Below are 12,758 nucleotides of genomic sequence, written 5' to 3'. Positions count from 1 at the left end.
GAGCTCGGCGTTCAGCAGGGACACATGCATCAAGTGTCTCAAGAAGCACATTGTAGGTGCGACGCATCTCCAACCGCACCTCACCCAGGATCCTCATCACGTCCCTGTAGGTGCATTCCGGCTGCGTTTCACGTGGGTCCCCACTCATGTTAAAGGGTTCAAGCACGGTCCCCTGTGCCAATTCGCGCTCGCCGCTCCAGGAAGAGGGCACAGTGCCCTCTACACAGCGCTGGTGATCAGGCTCCGCCATCTTGTCAGCAGTCCACGGGGTGCGGGGAGGGGGAGAAACAGGGGTCCGGGGCCCCGACCGGGAAATGAACGGTTCCCCTGCTACAAACTGTATCCCCTCTCAAGCGCCGCGGAAGCAGTGAGCAGCCGGTGGTAAGATAAGCAAACGGGGCCAAGTGAAGCTCACCGGCATCCAGCACGGCTAGGAAGGAAGCCGACCGGCATCATGGCGGCCGCAAACAAAGGAGACCGTGCGAGCCCTCTCAAGTGCGAGCCGGAGCTGCTCCATGTGGTTTTCGGCAGGGCAATGAGAGCGAGCATAAACAAAGCTGCAGTCTGGCGAAAGCACTCCCTCGTTGTAGGCAGCCGCCGCAACAGAGCTTCCCCCTCGGGGCTCGCGAAGTCCGGCGGGAGCTGAGGAGCAGGCTGAGACCCGGGGCAGAGACGATCCTCCCAGAGCTCGCGACTCCGGGCGGGCGGAGAGGTCAGAGGGACACCGGCCGGATCAGCACCATGTCCCGCACATTCCTGACGGAAGAAATCCCAGGATAGCAATCAGGATGGAGGTGCGGGTCTTCAGAGCTGGCGGAGCCGAGCGATCGCACGTCCGCTCAGGTCGCCATCTTGGCTCCTCCCATTTCATTTTTGAAGAGGTTAACAAGCAAGGGTGTAAGCATGCACTCTTGTTGCAAACCCTGCTTGATCTTAATTCCAGAGGTGTACTCCCCCTTCCAGCCAAAGTGAACTCAATCTGTATTGTTCACATATAGGTTTTGGAGGGCTAAAATTAATTAGTTTTACCAGGACATCCTGAGCTCTCAGGGGTGCCCATAAGGGTGGTCGATCTACAAAGTCAAAGGATGAATTTACGTCAATAAATACCACATAGACTGGGCACTTTTTGATAACTGTATATTTCAAGGAGTTCATAAACCACCTTATGCCTTGGTCATCTGTGCCTTCTTGATAATCACATTGGATCCTATTTTCCTCAACCCAGTCCTGCAGCTGGTTTAAAAGCAGCTTTCCATACATTTTCTCTGTAGCATCTCTGAGCGATTTTGGCCTATAGTTGGTAGGATCTCCTTGGCTTCCTTCTTTATAAATAGGAATTATTATTGCCTTGTTCCATAAGGACAGGGCTCGATGAGGGAGCCATTTAGGATTAAACCCTATGGCTAAGGCTTGGGCCCAGATAGATAAGTTGTTTGGAAAAACAATGAAGGAACCTTATCTGGACCTGGGGCTTTTCTTGGCTTCTGGCCAAAATCGCGAGTCATACTTCACTCTGCTTGAATTCAATAGAATGGAGGAAGTGGATACGTGGAGTCTCTGATGTTGGAATACTGGCGGCGGCTTCGCATATTTGAGTGATTACAGTGGGTGGAGTGGTTAGGTTAAGAGAATCGAGGTTGGCTTCTCTTCGGATAACATAATTGTTGTTCAATGTTTGTTATCTAGGTGGTTTATAAATTTTCCCTCGCTGGTCATCTCTGCTATTGGGCTGCCAGATTTAAGTTTGTAAAAAGAAGAGAAATGATTGGTCCATTCGCTGCAATGAATCCCTGATTCTAGATTGTTCTTAGGCCCCTCACAACCCCATCTGACCAAGTTCTAATATTATTTTTGTTTTTTAAAACCTTTATTTTCGTGAACACAGTACACAGCGTCTGCCTACAACCACTGCGGGCCGGCCGCTATGACAACATACAACCATTCCGGGGTACCTTGCGCTGCAACAAATAAAAGATAAGAACACTACGATGGATTTGCAAGGAATCACAGGAAAAGGATAAAGAGGGTTTCATTTTATGTTTTTGACGAATCATCCTAAAGTCAGACAGGGTAGCTGAGTGGGCAAGCCACATGAAGAATATCTACAAGTTATACATCGCTAACAAGAGATTGGCGTGAATCCTTTACAATAAGGATAAAGCACAGGAATAGATGTCGCCCCAATTGGCGCCCGCCCAATCAATATATCACATCAGGAGTTACAATCTATCTAGTCTGCAGTTTGATAGGATACGGAAGGGTTCATTATATAGCAACAAGAAAGGATCCAACGACACATAAAAAGGACACTTGTTACATGGGAAAAGTCATGACAGGATATGCGCCCTCAAACGATAGTGGAAAAAGGAAGGAAAAGCAAGGTCTGTAAGCGTTCAATGACAATGTAGTAAAATCAAAATCTTAATAATAAATCAGTAAACCATGTGATACAGACATAGACGCAAACCACAAAGAAACGTCCCGTGAAGAACCAAACCCAACCTCCCGTCTGACCCGAGATATATAGGAAGAGAGAGAAAATAAGAATGAAGATAAGAAGAAGGCCATAGAAACAAAAAGAGAAGAATAAAGACCCAACCCCCCCACCCTGCACGTCGAAGAGGCTACGGCCCACCCCCCCCTACTAACGTGCCTGTCGCCCCAAGAGTACCCACATAAGGGAATAGAGAGTAAGAAAAGACTAATCTAATCTAAGACTCTCATAGAGAAAGAGAAAGGGAAGGGAAAGTGGGGAGGAGCCCACCAGATACCAAGTCTCCCGAACTCCGCCAGCCATAAAACATCTCCCTCCCCATACACAATAGCAAGGATATAGCTATGATTACCGGAGGAGGGCCAAATCCAATGTCCCCAAAACTCCCCAACCAACATTGCACTCCTCCACCCCATACATGATTAATCACAGTAAGCTTGAATCACAAATCGAGATGGGTAGGGATATTACTGTAGCACGTGCAGAGGAAGCGCCAAAGTCCGAGACTCCACCAGACAGTCCAACACAGTGCAGAACATAGTTATAGCAGCAGAGTGTTGCCCCACAGAAATGCCCCAGAGACGAAAATAAAAGGGTAATGCAGTTAATTAATTACCAATATATTTTCGTCACCCCGTCCTGAATGGAGTGTCAGGACGGGAGAAGGCCTGTTGAATGTCAGCAGCAGGGAGAAGGGTGCCTTGCGTTTTCACTTATTGAAAATGTGCATGTCTTTTTGTCTGGCCGTCTGGCTATGGCCAGCCAGACATGTGCATTTTAAACCTCGCAACCCAACTGTCTTAAGACAGCTGGGTTGAAAGTAAGTGCAGGACTCCAGTGCACTGTGAAGCGCCGAGTCAGGCCGCTTCCTCCAATCAGGGTGCTGCTCTCATGCTGGTTAACAACATGAGAGTAGGCTGGTATTTTCTTGGGAGCCTGCCTCGAGGAGAGAAGACGATTGCGGACGTTGCGCTCATTGCAGGAAAAGTAAGTGTGTTTTATTAATTTTGATCTTTTTTTGTGGCACCCCCGTCCCACCACTCTTGGGACATACCAGCCACCAATGCAGGTCACATGGATTTGTAGAAAAAGCCAAATAAGGAAAAGGTGAGCAGACTCTGACCTCCAGCTCTTGTGAGTGGGTGGTATATAGGGCCCCCTATTAAGTGAAACAAAACAATTGTATATATCTGTCAGGAGTACCGTGGTACTCAGAGCGGCCGAGTTTGGCTCTACAGTACTCCCACAGTCTTGACGTACCGTGGGTGTACCACAGTACTGAGAATAACAATAAAAAAGTGCAGGGCACCCAGGGGGGTTGTTGGGCACTCCTGGGGACTGGACACAGGACCTGGTTGAAGGTTGTGCACAGTTGGTTTTGGGCATTTTGCTACAGATAGTGCCTGCAGCCCACCTCCTTCTGCCATGCTCTGCGATGGTTGTCCGCTCCTGGAGTGTTGGGGTAAGCTGCAGCGGGTAGGACATAGGGCCTGGACACAGTCCAGGACCTGTGCTGACCCCTGCTCCGCAGGTCCAAAAGTGAAGTGCAGAAGGGTGACTCCTCCCTGGAAGTTAGGTGCAGGGCCAGGCCAGTGGCCTGGCTTTACAACTAACCCTCTTTACCTGTGCACAGTCCTGCAGCAGGTTAGGCCCTTCACTCAACCCCAAGGGAGCAGCCAACCCCCGAGGTGCACAACCATTGGCTGTGTGCAGTGGGGGTTGGTTTGGCCGTGCCCAAACAATGGACTATGGAGAGGACCTCAGATTCTCCTGTTCTTCTTGGACTTGTCAGCCCGTTCAATTACATATAACAAAAACAGGTCATATAAACTCTGTTCACTAACAGACATAATTCTTGTACAGCAAGCAAACCATTGCAATATTTGCACATAAAGGGATCACATCTCTGGTTTAGTGGGAGGAACTTCAGGAGGAGAGAAGCACCACACTGGAGAGTCTGGACCGGAGCAGAAGATGTTGCATAGTGTGCTAAGCACTGAGATGTTTGATCATACCAGACATTCCAAAGGAGTACTTTTTGACAGTTTCTATAGAAGACTCTTGGTAGCACAGGTTGATGATAACCACCTTCTCTGAGACTTTTTCTCCTGGAGCGATGGAAAAAGTCCTAAACAATGGACTCCTCTTATTCTTCCTGGGACTATTCTGCTCCTCTCTGTTCTGAACCAGTTGCCATTCTGAGTTATTGTTTAGTTGAATCACCCCAAACGTATGGAAAAACTACTGAAAAAATCTGAAGAGAGTGGAAGGCGTGTATAGACTCAAGTCTAACTCCCTATGCCAGTCATAGGGCAGGAACTCCTTCAAAATACATCAATACAAGCAGATCAGCCAATGTAATGTAGTTTCACTGTGAGTCAGAGGTACACAGTATAGTTTCAGGTACTGATATACCTAAAACACAGAATTTTAGTAACTACAAGAGATCCTCATTATTTGTGCCCTGTGAGTAAACTCCTAGGCTCAAACTTGAAAAAACATAAGACCTTCATGGTAAAAAATAACTTTTTGAAAAAATTTCTGGGGCCGCAATACTACAGCAGGACCAGGAAAAGGAGGTAAAGTCCCTGCAGGAGTGACACAGCTCTGTATCTTCGGCTGTATGAGTACTGTGGGGCCAAAGGGACATTAAAAAAACAAAAAAAAATACAGCTATCTGATTTGCATCTCAGGAAGCACTACTGGAAACACTCACAGCCCTCAGAAAAAAGCACAAATTAATGTAATCAACAGTGTAGTGTGATTACAAATTGCAATTCATCATAAATTTTTTTGTCCCAGAGCACTCTCATTGATCAGTCGTCCAAAGGAAAAATTGATACTCGAAAAATTCACTTCATGACGCACCGCGCTGGAGCGCTGTTCTGTCCTCCCGTATGCACTGTTCATGGGCGCTTGCTTGTAGTTCCTCCTGGGTGATCCAGGGAAGTGCCTGTTAGTGTTTCTTTTACCCTTACCGCGCAGGAGCGCCTTGAGGGTGTTTGTAGACCTTCCCAGGAGTATTTTGTTTTTGGGACTTGTACATTTCAGTTTCCTACCGCGCAGGAGCGCTACTAGGGAAACAGCTCAGCTAACAGACTTGTGTTGCTGGACTTAGCATTACTACCGGATACACGTGCCGGAGCGCTTGTGTTCCTGTTTTGAATTGGTTCATTTGCCGCAGCGCAGGAGCGCTTCTTTATGGTTTGGACTTGGGTGAAACACGCAGGAGCGCCTTACCTGAGCTTTTCATATTCCGGAGCTGAACCTGTCTGTGGACCTGATTCCCGGAACTCTTGGTGAGTCCTCAGAGGGTGACTAGGTCTGTGTGTGCATGTGTGGGGTGGTTCTTTTTCTGTTCTGACCCTTTCTGATCTGTCCCTTTCTTGGTTTATAGTTGACACCAGGACGCCCGCCAGCTCCACGCTATTATTTAGCCCTACACCCTGGCTCGCATCCCTGCGTCCATCTCATCCCTGCTGGGTATTGCCTTCCACGAGGGTCAGGTGGGTACAGGGGCGGGTGCTCTTGTCGTCTCTGCGGAATTGCGTCACAAGCAAAGGTAAGACTTGTGGGGCACTTGACAGGACCACACTGTAAACAAAGACAACAAGAAAAAATGATCGCTAAATCGCTCCAAGGGAAGTTAACACTTTCCATCCCCATGTGGACAGTAGTCCCCAAAACCATCCCATCACAGCCCAATCTCCAGTGTCCTGATGAATGGACTCGGAGAAGACATGTAGCTTAGAAATGGCTTGGTATACTGTAGGGGCATTATCAGGAACATAAACGCAGCAACTAGACCCAATCAATTGACAGACTCCTCTTCTATTTGCAAGGACAATGTCTAGAACCATTCGGTTCTGCAAAGTCATAAGGCGATCCGCCTGAAGTTCAGCTGTCAAATTACTCAATGCTCCAGAAGTTACATTTATGGTAGCATCGACCACACGAACTAGGCCTCTGATGTTTCTACTATTAACCATTGGACCCCAAAAAGGAAGAACACCTTTCAGAAAATCTCCTCCCTCTTGTCCGGCTGTGTCTTCCGCATCAATAACACCTCTACCAAATCTTTTTCTATGGTGATCTGCAGGAGCAGTATATGTCGGAGGAAGAAGAATGGCTATATAACATGTTCCCGAGAAATATGCGGGAAGCCACGTATAAGCTCTGTCGTGACAGATAAAATATGTACCTTGAGATGGCACTAACGGTGAAGGAATCAAGGGTGTATAAATGTATGTGTGGTGTAGGAAGTTGGACACCTGACTATGGTTACCCCAGATTTTTTGCCTTGTGTTTAGCTGGTTTTCGACTTAGTTGGCCTGGTTCCCTGCTAATCAGGGCCCCAGGCTATCTGCTCACTCCTTAAAATGGACTCCATGCACCCTAGGTGCATAACCAAATTGGTACTGGACACCTTGTCAGCCCCTATATAGTGCACTATAGGTGCCAAGGGCATAGGTGCATCCAAGGCCTACCAGGGGCTGCAGCATATCTTTTGCCACCCCTGGCTGGTTCTTAAATTGACACAACTGGCTGATCAGTCAGCTGGGGCAAGTTGGTGTAATCACCTCTTGCTTAGATATAGTATACCTATATCTAAACCTATATCTGGACACATATAAACCTGTGAGTCACTCCTATGGCAGGCCTTATCAATCCTGGAGGCAGAGTGCTTGCTTTAACGTGAGATGGTGCTCGAGCATGAGCTGAGCCTGTCTGCAGCTGTCTGGAATAACTCCCTAAGCTGTTCCGGGATATTGACATACCATATACTCTTAAGTGCATTATAATCCATCACGGTTATGTGCTAACTTTGGTTTGGCTTTATCAAAACATGTTGTGTAAGGTGTCATACGATTTGGAATCCTATCCCCTCGACAGTCCCATCGACGGGGATAGCATCCCACCCTTCTAGAGGGAGAAGACATGTTACTTTTCTAAAACGCGGTTGATTTCTAAAAGAGCCTCCGCATCACAAAATGGATGCTGCTGCCACCGACACAAGTCTGACCTCCTGCTGCTGACCAAAACTTGGCAGAGGAGGCCTAGACAAAGGGTTTCTTGTCGCAAGGAGGTGCTACACCTCCCCAGAAAGGATATAGTGTATTGGGGCAGGGTGGGTTGAATGAAACCAGACACTGCCTGGGGCGGACAAGGCTTCCCCTTGCATAATCCGGTCAAACCGTTTCTGGGGCACTCCAGCCCCAGTGCGACCCTGGACAAAGGGAAAGGGGTGTAACCACCCCCTTCCTGGGTCCTACCCATAGGAGGGACCTTACAGGTGATCCAGCCCACTAGATTGGTATAAGAGTGGGAGCAGTGCTAGTACACTCAGATTATCCTGACTGAAACTTATGAAATGAAACTCTAGACCCTTCGACATCCTACTCAACGTAGAAGACTGAAGAATCTCCCTTGTGGTCAAGGAGTGACCACCCTGTGCAAGCAGGCACCATCCAGCACCTCGACGTTTGCTTTGTTGCAGTTCATGCCGGAACTCGAGCGACAGAGTTCGACAAGACCCAGCGTGCCTGCCTTCTAACAGCCTGATCCACAGTCCCTGCAGAGCTGAGACCCGTGGAGGCGACCTGAAGAGTGGGGCCCGCCATCTTGGAAAGACCATGAGACGCTGACCGTGCAGCATCCGAGGCCCCCTCGAAGCTGTGCATTGGGGTTTGATAAGCCCCAGCCCTGAGCCTCTCTTGCACCAAAGCTCACTCCTCTACACTCACTGAGTGCTGCGTGGGGCCCTTCTGCATCTTTTGGCTCAACGCATTGATCCGGTCACTTGCCCGTTGGCTTGTGGCCCCTGTACCGATGAACTTTGAAATCTGACTTGTGAGTCTGGTTGCTCCAGACTTGCCCTCCCTCCCCTGAAAAGGAGCACCCGCTCTGACCCTCCTGGTCCGAGTGTTAAGCGATCTTCGAATCCTGCGTGGGTTGCGCTTGCCAAAAGTTGTTTGCTCCAATCCGGAAGCCGACACCGCCGACAGTGAGAGGCTTCGTGGGACAGCTCGTGATCCACTCCTGGACGCCCTCGGTGCCCCAGAGTCCACGTGGCAGCGGAGACAAGCTTCCCGTCATCGACCTGAAAGCGCCCAACATTGCCTGGTTCCTTCCTGGATCCACCCTGGTTACTGCTGAGTGACCCAGACTCTGTCCCCTCTGCTTTCAGATCATCTTTATCTTCAATCCACCCTTGGATCACACCGGACACTTCTCTTCACGGCGCCTGCAGCATCTTCATCCTCAGGCACCATCAACCTGCGTGACGAAACCCGACACTACTTCGCACCTGTGCACCTGCTTCCTGTGGGTGAGGTAACTCAGCAACGCTGGTGCTCCTGTACTGGTACACACCTCTAGTATATGTGTCTACAGTTTCATCCTTCTAGGTTAAGCAGACGTCTCCTTTAACAGTAACTTTATAACTTTTACGCACCATTGACATTGCATTGGTGCATGTGTGTGCTTTAAGCGCTGCACCCGAATCCCGCGGGCTTTTCCCGACTTCAGCATTGCTAGTCCCGACTGCTCCCAGCGATTCCCTAGGCCTAACCACTGTTCGATTGGTATCTCTTATACCACTTTTTTGATATATGGTTTGCGTGGCCCCTGAGCCTCATCCATAATTGTGCAACTCCTATATGTTTAACTGTGCTTTTGTTTAAATGCTTGTGCTTCTAGACTCATAAAGAGTATAGAGGATTATTCTAGTAATAAATACATATATTTTTATAATATATAACTTGTGTGGTGTCCTTTCATTTGATATTACAGGATTGTGATTGGTAAAACAGCTTGCTTAACACGACCTCTTGAGTTAAGCCTTTAAGGCTGCTTAGTCCATGCTACCCTTAGGATAGCTTGTCTAAAAGGTTGACTTACAACCATCACCATAAGGGATTGTTTGGACTGATAAAAGGTGCCCCCAGAATTGGAGACCTCATATATCAGGCCAACTTCTCACAAGTGGGAACAATTACTCTTTTCTTGCTTAATTTTGGTATTCTGGCCATTTATTTGTAAACACAAATTACCTCTTTGGGGTAAAACCCAAATTGGTGCAAATCTCTTCTGTTTAACCTTGTCAGTAAGACTAGTGATATAACGAGTCACGTTCCATCCATCATATGCTCTCTTCTCATCCTTGGGAATTTTACCAATATCAGCAATTCTTGTCATGGTCACTATTCCCTTTATCAAAGAACTGTGACTGAAATCCACTCCACCATTATAGGACCCACCAGGAGGATATCGGAGTTGGTTCTGGTATGTATTAGAAAACATAGCCAGATAAGCCCAAGCAGAACCTTCATACGAAAATGGAAGGACTAAATACGGCATCCCTCTCTCTGTATTATGTGGTATGAGCCCACAAACCCAACAATCAGTAGTATTTACTACCAATCGATGCTGATGTAACAATTGGATAAATGAATTGTTGAAATATTCCATTCTTCTCATCTGCTCATGGTCTGGGAGTGAGTAAAATTTGTGCGGAGAAATAGTAGTAGAGGAAATCAAAGAAGTAGAAGTAGGAACAGGTGTCAGCTGTATACTGTGTACGATCCATCCTACACATGCTAATAAACTACATAAACACACTGAAATACATAATGCTACGCCACAACGACTGAATAATAATTTCTTATAATGATTTCTTTTCATTATCTTAATATTATTCTCTTTTCCTGCGCTATCCAGTACTCTAAAGGCGTTGCTCACGATAATCTTCCTTAATCACTTGGCTGTGATTGTTAGCCGTCCTATGACACTGCAAGTCCTGTTGACCTAGTCACTATTCAGGTCACAGCCTAAGACTCCTACCGTGACCCTGCAACTTGATGGATAATGGAAAAGGAATGTTTTTCTTTTCAATAAAGGCAAAATTATAAAACACAGAATTTAATTGTCTTTAGGCAATCTTTTTCTTAGGTTGTACCGTGTCTTGCCAGGTATCATTTGGTCCCTAAACAAAGTCTCCGGATCCGATGTGTTTATTCGTGGGTGTGAAGGTATAGCTTCCTGCAAAACGTTGTCATCCTCTTTCTTAGAACTAGTCCAATCCAGGCGTGTACTGCTGAATTGTACAAATCTGGGTACTTTCTCACAGTCACTGTCACCAACACCTTCTCGGACCCACTGGTCATAAGGTAAAGGTAATGGTACCCTTTTGCAGTGCACACCGTGGATCCAGTTTTTCTTTCCGACGACTTTCACTGCTGTACGAATGGTTAGTAGAACTTGTCTCGGCGGCCCCCAACGAGGTTCCAGATTCTTTTTCCTCTGGAAATTCTTCAGACAAACCCAGTCCCCAGGTTGGATGGAGTGTCCTGGATCTGAGGAGGCCTCTGGCAAAGCGTTTTGGACCTGTTGGTGAATAACACGCAATTTAGTGGTGAGGTCATGCAAATAATCAACCAACAATGGATACTGAATGTCTGAATATTTCTTGGGTCGAGGGACTCCCCAGACAGGACTGCTTAGGTGCCAACACTTCTGAACTTTTCCAAGGATCATGTACCCATATGCGCTGAAAATGAGCGTGGACAGGCGGATGAGCATTTGGGTCTGCCTCTCTCCATATTGGAGGAACTTCTCGCATAGGATATTGTGCCATTTTACGACGAACCGCAGGATCAGGCTCAAGAGAATTTTGAGAGAAAAAGGAAGATCGGAAAGTAACAAGCTTCTGAACAGCAGGCTCTACATCAGGACCCACAATAAGTCCCTTATCAAATTGATCCCGTATTTCGAATAAATCCTGAGGAGGTGAATCCAAATCCATATCTTCCCACCCTTTGATAAGAGTGTTGCACATAGTATTAAAGACATACCTCTGCGTAGGCGCGTTCCATTGCAGAAAGGTGTCTAAAATATCACGCACAATATACTGTAGACTACTCATAATCCAATTACGAGCAAGAGAATCTAACTTACTCCGTTCTTCCAAATATGGAATCTGGCTACGAGATTGTCTTCGAGATGAAGCAGGAGAAAAGAAAAGAGGTCCAAGAAAAGGTGACAGAAGACCAGAAACAGTTTCAACTAAACATTGTCGAGCTGTAGGGGAATCTGATACTAGAACAGGAGACAACGTATTCTGTAAAACAGGAGAAGAACCAGTAGCAAAAGAAGGTAAAGGTAAAGGAGACTGAAGCACAGAAGATTGGGGTACAGCAGTTGGTGGCAAAGGGGGCGGAGGTGGAATCACAGGAAGAGGCAATTGGGAAGGAACCAGAACAGCTGGATTAGCAACAGGTGGTAATAGAGGTGCATTAGCACCTAACACATAAGGTGGAGGTAACGTCAATAGATGGGACAGGAAAGGATCTTCGCCAGAACCCTTACTCTTTGAGGCAGTAGGTAACACAGGATAACATCTGTCTATTGCCATACAATGCTGTCTTTCCGAAACCTCAACCATCTGATCAGCTTCATCGTTTTTAAACTGTTGAGCAGCCTGCAAAATCGTCATATTCTGCTCTTTCTTATCTTTCTTCATTTGCTTAATTTCTTTCTGTTTGGCTTCTTTACGCCAGAGGCGGAAAGAGTCAAACATTGCCGGCCGGGCTTTTCTCTTAAATAATATCGCTTCCAAATTATCTAGTATATCAGGCTCAAAGGTGCCATTTTGTGGCCATCGTAAGACACCATCTTTTTTAGTATATCGAATCTATGTTTCATTAAAAAAAATTAGGACCTAAACCATGTTTTGAATAGAGCTCGTAAATGGGAGTTCCAACCGGAGGAATCGGACAAGAATCTCTAACCGGGAATCCCTAGTACAACCAAAACAACAAAATGTCCTAAACTTACTAAATCCAGGCATTTTGTAACGAACTTGACTTCTTACAAACGTCAAGGGATTTTAGACAATATAGTCACAGCACAAACGTACTTACCCCTCGGCTTCGGTTAGTGCACTAATCGAATAACAAAAAACACAAAAAAAAGTGGGGGCTACCCACGAATACTTAACTAAATGTTTTCTCACGCCAACAGATGTCAGTCTAACGTCTCGCGATACTAATCATCAACAGGGGCCAAGGCAGGGCGACAGTCAGGGCAGCAGTCGTCAGCAGCCGTCTGGAAGGAGTAGCCGCGCTTCAAAAGACCTTTGGTCCACTTCGACATACAGGGGTCGCTCATGTGGTTCGCGAAATCCTTCGGAATTTTCTTGCGAAGCTCCTCACGACCCTTGGGCAAAACTACTACCACTGAAGTCGCCCCACGTTGGGCACCT

The sequence above is a fragment of the Lissotriton vulgaris genome, chromosome 3_1 (assembly GCF_964263255.1).
Source record: "Lissotriton vulgaris chromosome 3_1, aLisVul1.2, whole genome shotgun sequence".
Classification (NCBI taxonomy): Eukaryota; Metazoa; Chordata; class Amphibia; order Caudata; family Salamandridae; genus Lissotriton; species Lissotriton vulgaris.
Note: the sequence above shows the minus strand (reverse complement) of the source record.